The sequence below is a fragment of the Carlito syrichta genome, unplaced genomic scaffold (assembly GCF_000164805.1).
Source record: "Carlito syrichta isolate Samal-C Ts95f unplaced genomic scaffold, Tarsius_syrichta-2.0.1 Scaffold311525, whole genome shotgun sequence".
NCBI lineage: Eukaryota > Metazoa > Chordata > Mammalia > Primates > Tarsiidae > Carlito > Carlito syrichta.
The window spans coordinates 96,469-112,910 of NW_007255621.1; the positions used below are offsets into that span (position 1 = coordinate 96,469).

At 40.1% G+C, this 16,442-nt stretch overlaps 1 pseudogene; it reads left to right on the forward strand.

The window, feature by feature from the left end:
* Positions 1–2,242: 2,242 nt before the first annotated feature.
* LOC103271327 lies at positions 2,243–4,214 on the forward strand (annotated as a pseudogene).
* Positions 4,215–16,442: the final 12,228 nt, after the last annotated feature.

Genomic DNA, 16,442 nt, shown 5'->3' on the forward strand with positions numbered 1-16,442 from the left:
GAAACATGCACATATATTTACCTCTATAAACCATCTAGGATGACGGCAGAGAGGGCACAGATAAAAATATTAAACCTAGCTTGAAGTTCAAACTGACGTTCAGAGGATAATGATATGTCGTATTAAGAAGGACTATCTACTAAGCAGGAGTCTGGAGTTCAGAGAGAGGGCAAGGTAGGAAAGATACACTCAGTCCAAAAACTGGCATCTATAGTGTGTCCCCTTTACATCACTGCCTCGTGTCACAGTTTCACCTAATTGAGTAGGTAAAAGGTTTCCAGCAAGGCCCCCAAGCTGAAGTGCTTCCGCAGCTTGCTCTCATCTGAGAGTTCTGTAGAAGACAACCTGACTGCTGAGGGAGGGTCCAAAGGCCCTGAACAACTTGGACCCCACTTGCCACCCCTGGGAACCCTCTCCTTCACCAGGGCCAGGGGAGGCAGCCAGCTTCAGGAGAGCAAATAGTTAATTTTGTGCAGTATCCTTCCCCTGCCCCTCTTTCTATTTTTTGTCCCATGGGGCTGAGGGACAACCATAAAGCAGTTCTTCTTTATTTTACTTAGATAATCCACCCCTTCCGCCTGCCACAGACCTAGGAGAAGAAGCTCTTCGTCTCCTTGCTGCTTTTGAACAGTTCCTCATACATCATTGATTCCCAATACATTTTGTTAAAATGAATTGAATCTGCAATCCATCTTACTATACTCATGGTTCTGTTTACTTTACCTCAGTGGTGCTGACAAGGCAGGGTACTTTTTTGGTGCTTTTCCACTTAAGTGTCCACCTCTCTGTTTTTGCTTTTGCAGATGAGGAAGATGTTTTTTTCTTAGATCCTCTGACTGAAGCCTGAGTGCTGATTAAGAGTTTATTTGACTACCAGGAAATGTTCATCCCAAGTAAGAGTGACCAGTATCTTGAGAGATCACCAAAGTCTGAATCAGCACAAGAAATCTTTATACAAGAAAGCAAACGCAAATATTTATCCAGGAAAACATGTTCTCCCTGGCACAAATAAAAAAAAATTAAAGCAAATTTGAAGTTTCATGTGCAACTTAATGAAGAAACATCTCAAAATGATAGTAATGTATGCTAATATGCTTGTAGTGAATCTGATTTTATTTCTATAGCTTTCTTGAGAAGCAATATGGCAATACTAGTCAGTATCTACCAATAGTGTCACAGTGAGTACAATTCCACAATGTAAATAGTTGCTCTGCAAAAAAAAAAAGTGTTTTCATCTAATAATCTTTGCTTCAGGGATTTTTTTTTTCTAAACCTCAAATGGTATATGGGACAGGAGACACAGTTTATGTCTAAAAAAATAAAATTTTGGTTATTCACAAGCAATCCTCAAAAAAGAAAACTTGAAAGGTTGTTCTTGAAATAGAAACAAAGTAAATCCAGAAAGAACAACTTTGATATAAATAAAGAGAAGAGAAAATGACTAATATATGGGTAAACCTTAGTAAATGCTGACCCTGGATAGCAATAATTTGAATGCAGTGGTTTGTGCCTGTAATCCCAAGTACTTAGGAGGCTGAGGCTAGAAGACACCTTGAGCCCAGGAGCTCGAGAACAGCTTGGACAACACAGTGAGACCCTATTTCTAAAAAAATAAAATAAAATTAGCTGGGTGTGATGGCGCACATGTGTAATCCCAACTACTTGAAAGACTGAGGGAGAAAAATCACTTGAGCCCTGGGTTCAAGACTGAAGTGAGCCATGATCACACGACTGCACTCCAGCCTGGGTGACAGAGTGAGACTCCATCTTTAAAAATATATATATATTTTTTGACAGTTTCCAAATTAAAAGATAAAAAATGTGAAAAATATTCAAGCAATCTCCAAAAAGAAAAAAATGGACAAAAAAGAAACAGAATAGCAGGAAAAAACAGAAAATACAAAACTGTGACTATAATAAACTTATATGAATCATATCCTCCAGCTCAAAGAAAAAGAATGCCAGTTTGGATAAGTAAAAAACCCAGATATATTGTTTAACAAGAGGTCAATTTAAATAATAAGAATAAAAGATAAAAAGTTGAAATTAAAATGATGAAAGAGCGTACACCCAATAAGGAAGGTTGGCATGGTTGTATTGATATCAGATTAAAGATACTTTCAGGCCTAAAACATTCCTCAATAATAAAGCAGGTAGCTCTCACTGAATGCCAAGGCAATTCCTGGGACTTTTGCATGCTCTTTGCAACCCGCCTTGGGCCCACACGCAAGCAACCACGTCTAAGGGGCCTGCAGTTGGTATTGATCTGGGCACCACTTACTCCTGTGTGGGTGTTTTCCAGCACAGACAAGTAGAGATAATTGCCAGTGATCAGGGAAACCAAACCGCTCCAAGTTATGTCGTCTTTACTGACACTGAATGATTGGTCAGCGATGCTGCAAAGAATCAGTTTGCAATGAGCCCTGCCAACATGGTTTTCAATGCCAAACGTCAGATTGGATGCAGATTCGATGATGCTTTTGTCCAGTCTGAAATGAAACATCGGCCGTTCATGATGCTGAATGATGCAGGCAGGCCCACAGTTCAAGAAGAATACGAGGGAGAGACAAAGTGCTTCTATCCAGAGGAGATGTCATCTATGGTTCTAACAAAGATGAAGGAAATTGCAGACGCTTACCTCAGGAAGACTGTTACTAATGCTGTGGTCACAGTGCTGGCTTACTTTAGTGACTCTCAGCGTCAGGCTACCAAAGATACAGGTACTATGGCTAGCCTCAATGTACTTAGAATTATCAACGAACTAACTACTGCTGGAATTGCTTATGGCTTAAACAAAAAGGTTGGAACTGAAAAAAATGTCCTAATCTTTGACCTAGGAGGTGGCGCTTCTGATGGGTCAGTCCTCACTGCTGAGGATGGAATCTCTGGCATCGAAGTCCACAGCTGGAGACACCAACTTAGGTGAAGAAGACTTTGACAACTAAATGGTCAGCCATTTCATTCCCGAGTTTAGGCATAAGCATAAGAAGGATATCAGTGACAACAAGAGAGCTGTTGGGTACCCCACACTGTTTGTGAATGCGCTAAGTGTATTCTCTTTCAGTACTCAGGCCAGTATTCAGATCGATTCTCTCTATGAGGGACTCAACTTCTCCATTACCTGTGCCCTATTTGAAGAGTTTAATGCTGACCTGTTCCATGGCACCCTGGACCCCATAGAGAAAACCCTCTGAGATGCCAAACTATACAAATCATGGATCAATGATATAGTCCCAGTTGGTGGTTCTACTTGTATTTCTAAGATTCAGAAGCATCTACAAGACTTCTTCAATGGAAAAGAACTGAATAAGAGCATCAACGCTGATGAGACTGTTGTCTGTGGTGCAACTATCTAGGCAGCCATTCTATCTGGAGACAAATCTGGAAATGTGTAAGACTTGCTGCTGTTGGATGTCACTCCTTTTTCCTTTGGTATTGAAACTACTGACAGAGTCATGACTGTCCTCATTAAGTGCAAGACTACCATTCCTACCAAACAGACACAGACCTTTACTACCTATTCTGACAACCAACTTGGTGTGCTCGTTCAGGTTTACGAAGGTGAGTGTGCCATGACCAAGGATAATAACCTGCTTGGCAAGTTTGAACTCATAGGCATACCTCCTGCACCCCATAGTGTTTTTCAACTTGAAGTCACTCTTGATTTTGATTCCAATGGCATCCTCAACATCTCTGCTGTGGATAAGAGTACAGGAAAAGAGAATAAGATTATTATCACTAATGACAAAGGTCATTTGAGGAAGTTATTGAACATATGGTACAGGAAGCTGAGAAGTACAAAACTGAAGATGAGAAACAAGGGGACAAGTTGTCATCCAAGAATTCACTTGAATCCTATGCATTCAACATGAAAGCAATGGTTGAAGATGTAAAACTGCAAGGCAAGATAATGATGAGGGCAAACAAAAGATTCTTAACAAGTGTAATGAAATTATCAGCTGACTTGATAGGAATCAAACTGCAGAGAAGGAAGAATCTGAACACCAGCAGAAAGAGCCAGAGAAAGTCTGCAACCCCATTATTACCAGGCTGTACCAGGGTGCAAGAGGCATGCCAGGAATCCCCGGGGGATTCCCAGTGATGGAGCTCCTTCCTCTGGTGGCACTTCCTCAGGGTCCACCACTGAAGAGGTTGACAAAGGCAGTCCAAGTATAGATGTAGCATTGTTCCACACAGCTAAAACAAAACATTGAAGGACCCAAACTAGTAGCAAATTCTGTGGCCGTTTTAGAGTTGAGCTGCTATAGTAAATTACTGGGCATTCTCAATACTTGAATATGGAACATGTGCCCAGGGGAAGGAAATAGCATTGCACTTTACAATCACTGCATTGTAAGTGGAAAATGCCATGACTTAAATAAAACTATTTAAAGATAGGCACCAAAAAAATAAAAAATAAAAATAAAAAAGTAGGTTATTTTTAAGTGATAAAAGGTTGAATTTACAAGGGAAATACAATAACAAGGTTTTCATGTATTTTAATGGCATATGTGTACATATGTATATCTGTATATAGAGAGAGGACATGAAATCAGTATGCCAAAGTATATCTGCCATGTTCATTCAGGATTATTCACAATAGCCAACATATGAAAACAAACAACCACCTAAGTGTCCATTGCTGGATGAATGGATAAATCAATTATGGTGATGTATATACAATGAATATTATTCAACCATAAAAAGAAATCCTGCCATTTTAGACAAGATGAATGAATCTGAGGGCATTAGCCTAAATAAATTAAGTCATACAGAAAAAGTCAAATACTGTATGAGCTCAGTGATATGTGGAATCTAAAAAAAAAGTTGCATTTAAAACATAGTTATATGTGGAATCTAAAAAAGTAGAGAAGTGGTTACCAAGGCCTTGGGTTGGGGAAAACAAGGAGATATTGATCAAAGAGTATAAGCCTTCAGTTGTAAGATGAGTAACTTCTGGGGATCAAATGCACAGCATAGTGACTGCAATGTAGCTAACAATCCTGCATTTTATGCTTGAATTTTGCTAAAAGAGTAGCTCTTAAATGTTCTCACCACACACAAAAAATGCTAACCAGGTGAAGTGACTAGATAACTAGGTGTTAGCTAACTCGATTGTAGTAGTCATTTCATAATATATACATATATCAGACCTTTACATTGCACACCTTACATTTGTACAATTTGGTCAATTTGGTCAACTATTCACAAATAAAACTGGAAAATAAATTACCTCTCCTACAAATAAATAAACACATAAATAAAATTTACATGCATTTAATAACACAGTCTCAAAATATATAAGAAGAATCGACAGACCTACCAGGAGTAATAGACAAGTGCGAAGTCATAGTAGATTCTACCAGAGTAAAGGAAAGAGTGAGCAGAATATGGCAAGAAAGCACACAAAGAAGGAAATACTGGTGGGGTTACAGGTTTTTCTTTTCCCCGGAATTTAAATGTGGAATTACGGTTGAACAAGAAACAGGTTCTGAGGGGAGCCTTCCATGGCTTTGTGTCTCTGCTCATCCAGGTTGCGAGTTGAGGTGTGCTTACACACCTTGGCGCCTGTGAGTGATTATGTGCAGCACGAGGGGAGGAGGGAACGTATGGATCAGGTGTTAACAGCATTTTTCCAAACATTCTCCTTTCTACTTTCCCTAATAACTTTGGTTTTGGAAAGTCCCCTGTGCTAAAGTAAACCAAGCGGCCTCTCCCAAGCGTGTGCTGTGGCCTGACCACGGGCCATGGCCACCTTGATTCTGATTCCAGGAGGGAAATGATCCCGAAAGGAGCTGGAATCTAAGGGCTGGCAATTGGTCCTGTGGGGGAGACAGACACACTTGCAAAGATGTGAAAAATCTCACTTATTCTAAGTCACTTTGTTTCCTGCCTGGGATGTGAAAAGAGGGCTTTGTTCTTTGTGAGGGGGCAGGCAGTTTATTCTGCTATGACGTAAAGGCACTTTATATTATTTTATTGTCTGTGCAAAATGAACTGTCACCTCCTAGATGATTACACAGGAGGCTCACAGTTTTGCTTAGCATCTGAGGAACACACCCAGAGGCCAGAACAGTCCACCAGAGACTGAACTAACACTGAAGTGTGGAAGAGAGCCATACGGAGATGAAAGATGTTTTCCTGGGCCGAGTGAGGCGATGGAAAAATAAAAAGCCAGACAAGTATGTACACAAAAATGATGTACAAAGCGTACCTCTTCTCCAACTTGGTGCAGTACGTAGAGCTTGCTTTTGTAAAGTGCCTTTCATACAAACTGCTTCCAAAACCACTTTACAGTTAATAAAAAGCTCTGGGTTGCCATGTGTCAGCAGTCAGTAATAAATCACGATAGAGGCAGGGGAAAAATTACATTCAGGAGAAGATACGGCTGTCAACAGTCTGTGTGGGGGGACAAGTTTAAGATTTGGTAGTGGGGCACAGTGAGGCTGATGTAGAGACTTACCTTCACTCTGAAAGGCTCTTACGAGCGTGTGTTAAGCATAACCCCTTTGAGCAATAACCACAAAGATTGGTCTCTCAATAGCTCTCACTTTTCCTCCACCTCCATGCACCCCCTGTCTGTCCAATTTGCAGGGTGGAGATATCACACCACACGCAGATTGCCACCCACCAAGTCATTTTTAAGTGCAACTAAAGAGAGTTCAACTTCAAAAAAGTTTGAAGATATACATACACAGTACAGAATTTGAGAGAAGAAATTTGACTAAATGCTCCCAAGGCCCACATTCGATCTCAAGCCACCTACAGTCCCCAACTAGATGTTTTCAAACAGTGAGTCTCTGTGAAACAAGGCTCATTCTGGAAACTGAAATAGAAACAACATTATTAGTTTTATAGGATATCAAAGAAAAGCTGGCCCAGTTTCCCTACTTCACGAGCAAGCAGTTTTCTTTTCAGCAATTGTGAAATGGCAACAGTAGAGGGCGATGTTGCCTTTGCTTTTGAGGAAACAACTGTTTGAAAGTGGTGGACCAAAGCAAGCACGTTAAAAAAATCTGGGGTTACAATGTTTGTTCAGTTGGGTTAGAAATGTGCTTATTGTATTCTAGCAGAAACTAAAGAATTTCCCTCAACTTTTCATGAGCTGTTGCTTCTGTACCTTTCTGTAAATGCTGAGGCTGTTTGATCAGCGTAGTAGGTGTGGGGAGGGCCTTGATGCTAACTCAAGGCCATCTGCTCTGACCTTGAATAATATACTCATCAGAGGAGGCAGGCAGGAGCTGACAAACATCTATCAAATTACCAGTTTTTAAAAAAGTACTCCGGTTATTTGTTTGAAAGAAACTGCAGACAAATCGTGGTTTAGATACACGTCAACAACAGCACATTCAGGAACTAATAACCAAAAAAGCAATGACAATAATGTTATAGACAGATTATTGAGTATGAGTCAGGCACTGTGCCAAGAACTTTCCATGTCTGCTACTATCTCATTCTTAGTAAAACCTATGAGACAGATATCATTAGCCCCATTTTACAGATGAGGTCACCGACTTTCAGAAAGTTCAAGTATTTTTCCTGAGGTTTTACAGTTAGCTAGTGGTTTGGCTAGGATTCCATGTCAAGCCTGATTGACTTTTTACTGGTTCCTCCAAACTATAAAAAGAAATTTTTGCATGTTTCTAAAGCAGGTCAGGATAAAGGCAAGTTCACTGTTTTCAGAATGAACTTTCAAAATCTAGACATGAGATACAGAAATTTCAGAAATGGGAGAGAAGGAAGCCTTCAGGAGTCAGAGGAAATGCTTTCATTTTTTTTTTTAGTGCCTTCTGTATCTACCCAAAATGATCTGATCAAATATATACATATGCATTTGTGTGCATATATCTATTTAAATTCTTTCTATATATGATTTTAAAATATGGCATATACATTGCAAATGTCTCTCTGCCTGTCTTTTAATGATGTTATTGCAAATTCAAAAGAGCATCATGGCATACAAACTAGTTTTCACAAACTTCCATCTCATAAATCATTAACAGTTTTTCTTAGCCATTTTACCCTTAAGGGTAAGTTCATGTCACAGAAACACTTTTCCCATGGTGACACTAGACAATCACTTTTTCTATTGATCACTTGCTATTTATTGCAAGGCCATATCATGTATAGTATTAGAAACTAGCAGGCTTTCCTTCTCCTAGGAGATCAAGGGTTAAAGTGAATCAATTCACAGCCAGTACAAGGAAACACATTCAGAGTCTCTGCAGTAAAGAGTACTCGCACCTCCTTTGTGAGATGAAGGGAAATGCTATAAAGTCAATCAAATTCTTTTGAATTGTCAACGGTATAGGAAAGAATTCTCTGAGTATGTACTTGTGAGCTTAGTTATACTTCAGATAAGTTCAATGATCAAAGTATAAAGAAATCCTTTAAAAGTTTTTTTTTTTTTAAATATCTTGACTTTGAGTTTAGGTTTGATGGAGCGTAGACATAGAAAAGTCTGCAAATATCTTGACTTTGAGAACTTAGGTGTGATAAATTGGAGAGGCAGAGAAAATCTGCAAATCTAGCTCCCAGTTAAAATTTGCTTATGATTTTATTTTTGTTTTTGAATTGGAGTCTCACTCTGTCACCCAGGTTGGAGTGCAGGGATATGCTTACGGCCACTGCAGCCTCCACCAGCTGCTGGGCTCAGGCGATCCTTCCGCCTCAGCCTTCCAAGTAACTGGAACCACAGGCACGTGCTACCACACCTGGCTACATTTTTTTTTTTTTTTTTGAGTTGGAGTCTCACTCTGTCGCCCAGACTGGAGTGCATACAACTTGCCAAGTTGCCCAGGCTGTTCTCAAATCCCTGGGTTCAGGCAATCCTCTTGCCTCTGCCCCCCAAAGTGCTGGGATTATAGGTGTGAGCCACTGCACCTGGTAGGCTTATGCCTTTTAATCTCAAGTCCTGGCCAACCAAACCACTCCACATTTCCTCTATTTCAGGATGGTTCCTGAGTCTTTATGGGGTAAAGGAGGACAAATCTAGGTGAATACAACCCAAACCTGACATATGAGTTCAGGCCTACCCCTCATGTTTACAAGGTCTGGGGCCAGAGTTACAAATGGAGGCCCTGTACAGTATTTTCTTATTTTAAAGTTACAAATCAAGTTAAAAACTGTTGAAAAAATATGTTCTATCCTTTTAGGTTGACATATATACCTTGCTAATGGTCTGGAAGGAATATATATTCTCAGATTCCTCAAGGTTCTAGAACATGAACATGCAGGAAAAGCTGACTCCCGGTGGCCTAGGAAGATTTACGTGCATGTGTGTGTACGCCCAGTCCACATGTCCTGCTCCGTCCGTTGTCTTCACAAACAACTGCCTCTCGTCTCCCACCCCTTTGGGCCTTGGGTTACACATACCAGCATTGTGATTTGCCCAGGGAAGAAGCTGGCATGAGTCCTAGAAGCTGGCTGCAGAGTCATTAAAGAAAGGAACTGTGGGAATCATATTTGAGATGGGGGCGGGGGAGTGAGGTGAGGGCTCTGGATTTACACGTTCCCTTGACCCTGCAGACTTCCCTAAAATAAAATAAAACCCCGGTATCACAAAGTTAACATTTTGGTTATTGGAAAGATGAGTTGCAACCACTCTCTATTTCATGTTGTGAGGGACAGAGACATTCTGTGTGTGTGTGGGGGGGGGGAGCTTATCCCTGTTACCTATGGAGGGAAGAAAGTCAAGAACTGCCTGGGCAGCCACACAGTGTGGCCTCCTGGCCTCAGACACTTGACTGGACCTAAGGTACTCTGGCCTTGTTTCTACTCACAATCTGGTGGCCATTGTCTCTTCCCTCTTAGGGCTCAGCATCTCTCCTCCATCACATTCTTCCTCTACTCCTACATGTGGTTCATGTGCAGAACTTGCCGAGGAGACTGTTTTGTCATGGTCCACTACAAAACCCGCTATTGGGCCACAACATTTTATCAGGCCTCTCCAAGTGTCGTGGCCCAGATGAAGGTTATCAGCGAGGTACCAAGCACTTTAAATCAAGCACTTGACCAGGGGTGACTGTCTCCCTGACTTGTGCCTAACCTACTTCATGGGCCCAGCTCTTTTTTGATATTGGCTGTATGAGGCCATCTAGGCTGCAGACCAGAAACCAGTAAATTGTGGAGGTCAGTGATCTACTGATTTTCTAAAATATGACAAACCTTGCCTGTAGTGTCTTTTACAGCTCAGCAGAAAACAAAACACACAAGAGAAAGGGAAGCATCACTGTGGCTGATCGTTTGGCAGTGTTCTTTCTGCTTTAAATTCCTGCTCTGTGGAATGAAAGGTCTGGATGAGAAGTTCCTCAGGGCCTTTCAGGGCATACATTTCCGTGATTGGAGGTCATGCCATTGGCTGTAGAGTCGTCTTCCTGAGGTGGACGCTGAGTGTGTGCTGATGTTTTTGTAGCATCATCCCCACAGAGGAACAGCCTGCTATGTTTCCATAACCCCCTTGGAGAGAGCATCACCTCCCTGTCCTCTTTCCTCTAAGAACTCAGTTGTGTGCCAGACCTCAGGAGGTCATTTTCGAAACCCACATCTCAGAGAAAACACAGGCCCTTGGTGACCACAGCGTTGAGGGCACCAGGCCGGGGCTTTGCCGGGAGCCACGCTGTTGATCCTGGCAGGGTTTCTGCCCTGATGTGGACAGCACACAGGCAAATCGACCTCCCCACCTCTCACTGCCTGTTCTTACTCCCCTGCTGTGCAGGAAGGCCTGGGTTTCTGAGACTCCCGGTGGGAGCCAAGCAGCTCGCCTCAGGCCAGGGGTTTGTGGCCAGTGCCCATTGCCTCCGAGCCAGCTTTAATACGCTCAGATGAGCTTGTGCCCACAAACCCATGACTGGAAGATGATTCCCGGCCAGTTGTAATTAGACTGTGGGCCAGTCAGGTCTTACTGAAAACTGGAATATTGCAGGTCACACCTAGAGTGTACGTCATATAAAACTAATGCAGCAGGAGGACACGTGAAGTATTCACTGACATTCTCCACCTCCTTCCACTGCCATGTCCTTGCCAACTGGGCAGAGGCCACAGCCTGGCTTTGTCCCTCAGGCTAAAGAGGGGTTTTAAGAAAGAGCTGGGAACAAAGACAGCAAAGTCTAACTTTCAATTTCAAAGACTTAGGTCAGGTATTTTAGGAGATTTAGGCAATCAGTCACAACTAGTGACCACCCCATCCTCTATCCCCATTAGATAAAGGTGCCCCAGGCTGGAATTTTAGGGATCAGGACTTGCTAAGAGAGAAAGAAAATAAGAAAGTTAAAATTAAGTGAGCATGTGGTGGTACCAGATTGATGGGGAGAAGGAACTCCAAGTCTGTCCTTACATCTCCTGGGCCAGATCTGGAGAAGGTATAATATCCCCAGTGGGTTTTGTGGTCCCAGAGTCAAATGTTCCTGTGACTTATTTCCAGAGTACAATCTTGAAAGGAAAGTCCATGCCCAGTGTGTACTCTGTAAGGCGAATAGGCCTAGACAAGTTCATGGGGTCTCCAGCAGACCCAGCCCCATCCTGCAAAGTGCAGTGAGAGAAACACCTCGAAATGTTGGTGGCCCTTTGATTAGGGTGAAGGAGGAAGCAGAAAACGTCTATAACCCCTAGAGGTCATGGATGGCAAGTAGGGAGGACACAGAGTAACTGCATGATCTGAAAAATGGAGACCAAGAGTCCTTGGCCATGAAGGAGATGCTCATGTGGCCATGTGAAGTATTAGCAGGAATGGTGGCAGCCAAGGGCAATGACAGGAGGACTACAGGTGATGTGGGAATCACCTGGACAGCTCATGACAGAAACATGGACAGCACCCTCCATGTGTGCCAGCCTTGGGTACACTCTCAAGTTCCTCTCCATCTCAGTCTCAGGGTGTTGGCAGTGAGCTTGCATGAGTAATCTTGTATGTGTATGAGGCGGGACCCCCAAAACCCGAATTATCTTTTGGAGTACAGGCCTTTTGTAGCACAGGCTTCCCCTGCTAGGTAAGTGTTCTAGGAACCCATCGGCACCAGTATACCAGCTAGAGTTGTTGTGATAAGTTGTGTTTGACTTAGTGAATTTTCTTTTTTGGAGAGTCTTCCAACACATTTGTCCATTTCATGATGGGTAATTTGCGAGCACACTGCGCTGAGTGTTCAGCAGCTTTTGACCAAAAAACATCATAATCCCTATACCCCACCCTCCATATTCACTCAATCTCGCCCTAAGCAACTTTATTTTCTTTCTTTCTTTCTTTCAGTTTCCCCAAGGAAAAAAGTCCTCAAAGGGAAGCATTTTGCCAATGTGGAAAAAGTGAAACAAAAAATAGAAAAGCCCTAAAAGGCATCAAAATTGATGAGTTCAAAAACTGTTTTGAGTAGTGGCAAAAGTGTCTCAATAGGGGTATTGCGTCAAACAGTACTTTGAAGGCGATTGAAGTTTAAGCATGTAAGAATAAATCCACAATTTTGTATAAAAAAATTCCCTTGTATGTGTGCAATCCTGTATTTGACCACATTTAAGCCTAAAACTTAAAAAAGAATTATAAAAGTGGCCAACTTGACCTAAAGTGACTGGATAGAATGTTTTACAACTCACAGAATGGTGCTTCAAGATTTAGAAAAAGTTAAAGAAAAATAAAATTATTTTTTGCATACCTGAGTGCACTTTTAACTGTACTTTTAACCAAAGAAAACATCCTTGGCTTCTCTAAAACTGATTTGTTTTTCTTTTCCTCCATGTCAGAAAAAGTATCTGAAACTTTGACATGGGGAACAGAGGTTACAGGATGTTCTTTCAGCATAGTGCTGAGTTTGCAACTTTGACTTTCCATTAACTGGTTAGCATGTAGAATTTTGTCTGGTAGAGATGCAAATAGTTTCTCTCTGGTGAAAAAGATAATGACAAAGGTCTCAGTTTATGGATGTGTAGGATTACAACTAGTTTTATATTGAATGAATAGCTTTATCCTAATGTTCCTTTACTAAATTACCCATAAATACCTATTTTCTCATGTGTTCTTTGAAATAGCCATAGCATATTACTGGCTTCCTCACTAATTACCAAGTTGAATAAGATCTTTGACATATGTTTATTTTAAAACATTTTGTTTATTTTATGTTTTTGAAAATTATACTTTAGCATAATTATAGTCCCTTTCCCAGACTTAATAACTCACTTGGCATGTATAAATTAATAAATAATCTGGATCTATCTTGATTTTCTTATTAGAATGTGTGTGGGATGAATTGTCACTCTGTTCCTGGTTGAATCTCGAGAGAAGAAAAGTCTCACTTAACATTCTGTTTCGTGTAAGTATTATCATTACCATTTATCAGTGAAGGAACTGAGGTTTAGAGAAGTGCTATATTTTGCCCAGGCCCAAATGCTAGTGGGTAACAGAGGTAGAATTCACGCTCCAAGCCTGCATGTGTCCAAAAGTCCAAAAGTCTTGGCTTTTCTATTGCACCACAGAAACTTCCATACTGCTAATCTGAGGCAAACATTAAATTATATTTGAAGAAATAATCCAACATAAAGCAACCCTTCAGTGTGTGTGCGTGCGTGCGTGCACGCGCCCGCACACACACACACACACACACACACACACACACACACACACAAAGAAAAAGAAAAAATAGAAAGGAAAAAGCCCTACCCAATTACAAACAGAATAAGACTTAAACTTCATAAAATAGTGACTGTTTCTTCCAATATTTTATACAAAGGCACCCCAAATATGACAAGTCCCACACTGAGATTATGTTCTTTCTTCCACTCCAGCTGCTCTTTCTCCTGTATTACTGAACTTGGTTGGTGGTAATGCCACGCTAGGCCCCAAATTAGAAACCCAGGAGTAATTTTCTACTTCTTTCTGTCTAATCCTCCTCTCTACTAGTGCCAAGGTATTAACCTGAGGAGTTGCGCTATTCCTCAGTAAATTCTTTTATTTCTTTTTATTTCTTCTGCCAGTTCTTGAGAGTGGTCTGCAGACTATTTTTGCTTCAATATCCTCTAAAATACTTATGAAAAACTATGTTATCCCCACATATTATCAGACTTTCCTCTAAAATGTTTCATCGTTATTTCAAATATTTGCAATGTAGGTAATTTTTGGCATATTATGAATATCACGCTTGAAGAGAAAAGCACTTCATTACTCATTATTGGCTTTTAAAATAGATCCAGTAAAACCTAAATGTGAGTGTTGCTGTTCACCATCATCCATTAAAAAAATAAATGTTTCAACAAATGGTGTTGGTACAATTCGATGTCCTGTGAAAATATTTGAAACTGATATTTTATACAAGAATTAACTCAAAATGATCACAAACCTCAGTTTAAAACCGAAAACTATAAAATTCCTAGGAGAAAATCTTTGCAATCTTGGGCTAGACAAAGTGATTTGAGCTGTGGCATAAAAAGCACCATCTGTGAAAGATAGGAATATATATGTTAGACTTATCAAAATTAAAAAGTTTTGCTCTGTAAAAGACACTGTTAAGAGGATGAAGAGACAAGCATTGATTGACAGAAAATATTTGTAGATTATATATCTAAGGACGTGTACTTCTCAAAACTCTGTAGTAACAAAACAAACAACTCAGCAAAATGTTGACAAAAATATTTGAACCTAGCCCCCCGCAAAGATGTATGGATGGCAAATAAGCACATAAAAAGATGGTCAATGTCATTAGGGAAAGGCAAATTAAAACTTCAGTGAGATACCATTTTACAGCTAGTAGAGTGGCTAAAAAAAAAAAATCTGACAATACTAAATGCTGGTAAGGAATGTAAGACCATAGAACCAGGTAAAATGGTACAACAAACAGTTTGGGTTTCTTTTAAAGTTAAACGTGTACTTGCCACATAACTCAGCAATCCTACTCCTGAGTATTTACCCAAGAGAAATGACAACGTATGTTCACACAAAGATCTATATGCAAATATTTATGGCAGGTTTATTCATAATGGCTCAGAACTGGAAACAACTCAAATGTCCTTCAACTGATGGATAAGTAAGCAAAATGATACACCCAAACAATGGAATATTTCTCACCAGTAAAAAGGAATAGATTGCTGATAAGCATAATAAAATGGTTAAAACCAGATTCTAAAGACTGTATGATTCTATTTAAATGATAATTTGGAAAAAATAACATGATAAGCACACAGAACATATCATTGATCGCCAGTGACTGCTGTTGGGGGGGGACGATTGAATGATTTGGGGGAGGGGGACGTGAAGCTTTTCTGCATCTTGATTGTGGTGGTGGATACAATTGCCAAAACCTATAGAACTGTAAATCACAGAAAGGGAATTTTACTGTATGTAACTTTAAAAAAATATATATGTATACATATACACTAAATATCTAATAACTAAAAATTTTTAAATAATTTCTTTTTCTCTTTAAATTCACACATTTCCATTTTACCTCCCCCTAAGATTACTGAGTTACGTGGCAAGTACACATTTAACTTTTAAAAAACCCAAGCTGTTTGCTGTATCATTTTACCTGGTTCTATGGTTTTACATTCCTCACCACATTTAATGTTGTCAAGTATGAAGTTTCGGTCTATACTTGAAAATCTCTTATTGATCATTATACTTCTATTTCACAAGAATGTGCAAATGCAAATTTCAAACAATTAAAGATTTTTCACATGACCATAAGTCTATATGTATTTTAAAATGCTGTGAAACTTATTTCTGTCATTTGAAATTGGAACCATTTCCCCTGGAAACCAGAACAAGACAAGGATGCCATTCTCACCCATCCTGTTCAACATAGCTTTGGAAATCTTAGCTAGAGCAATCAGACAAGAGAAGGAGATCAGGTTATCCAAATAGGAAAAGAGGGAGTCAAGTTATCCTTCTTTGCGGACATGATTCTATATCTTGAAAACCCAGGAGAATCCATCAGAAACCTCCTTGCACTGATAAAGGACCTTGGCAAAGTCTCAGGGTATAAAATAAATGTGTAATAGACAGTTGCATTCCTATACACCAACAATAAACAAACAGAAACCCAAATAAAAAGCACAGTCCCATTCACTATAGCCACACACACAAAAAAATGAAATACCTCGGCATCTTCCTAACCAGAGACGTGAAAGACCTTTACAACAAAAACTACAAAACATTTCTCAAAGAAATCAAAGACAACACAAGCAAATAGAAAAATATTCCATGTTCATGGATTGGAAGAATCACATTGTTAAGATGTCCATTCTACCCAAAACAATCTGCAGATTGAATGCAATATCCATTAAATTACCGGCAGCATTCTTCTCAGACCTGGAAACAACAATATAGGAATTCATATGGAAACATAAATGACCATAAATAGCCAAAACAACCCTCAGGAGGAAAAAAACAACAACAGCAGCAGAGCGGGAGGTAATCATACTCCCAGACTTTCAACTTCATTTTAAAGCTACAATAATCAAAACAGCCT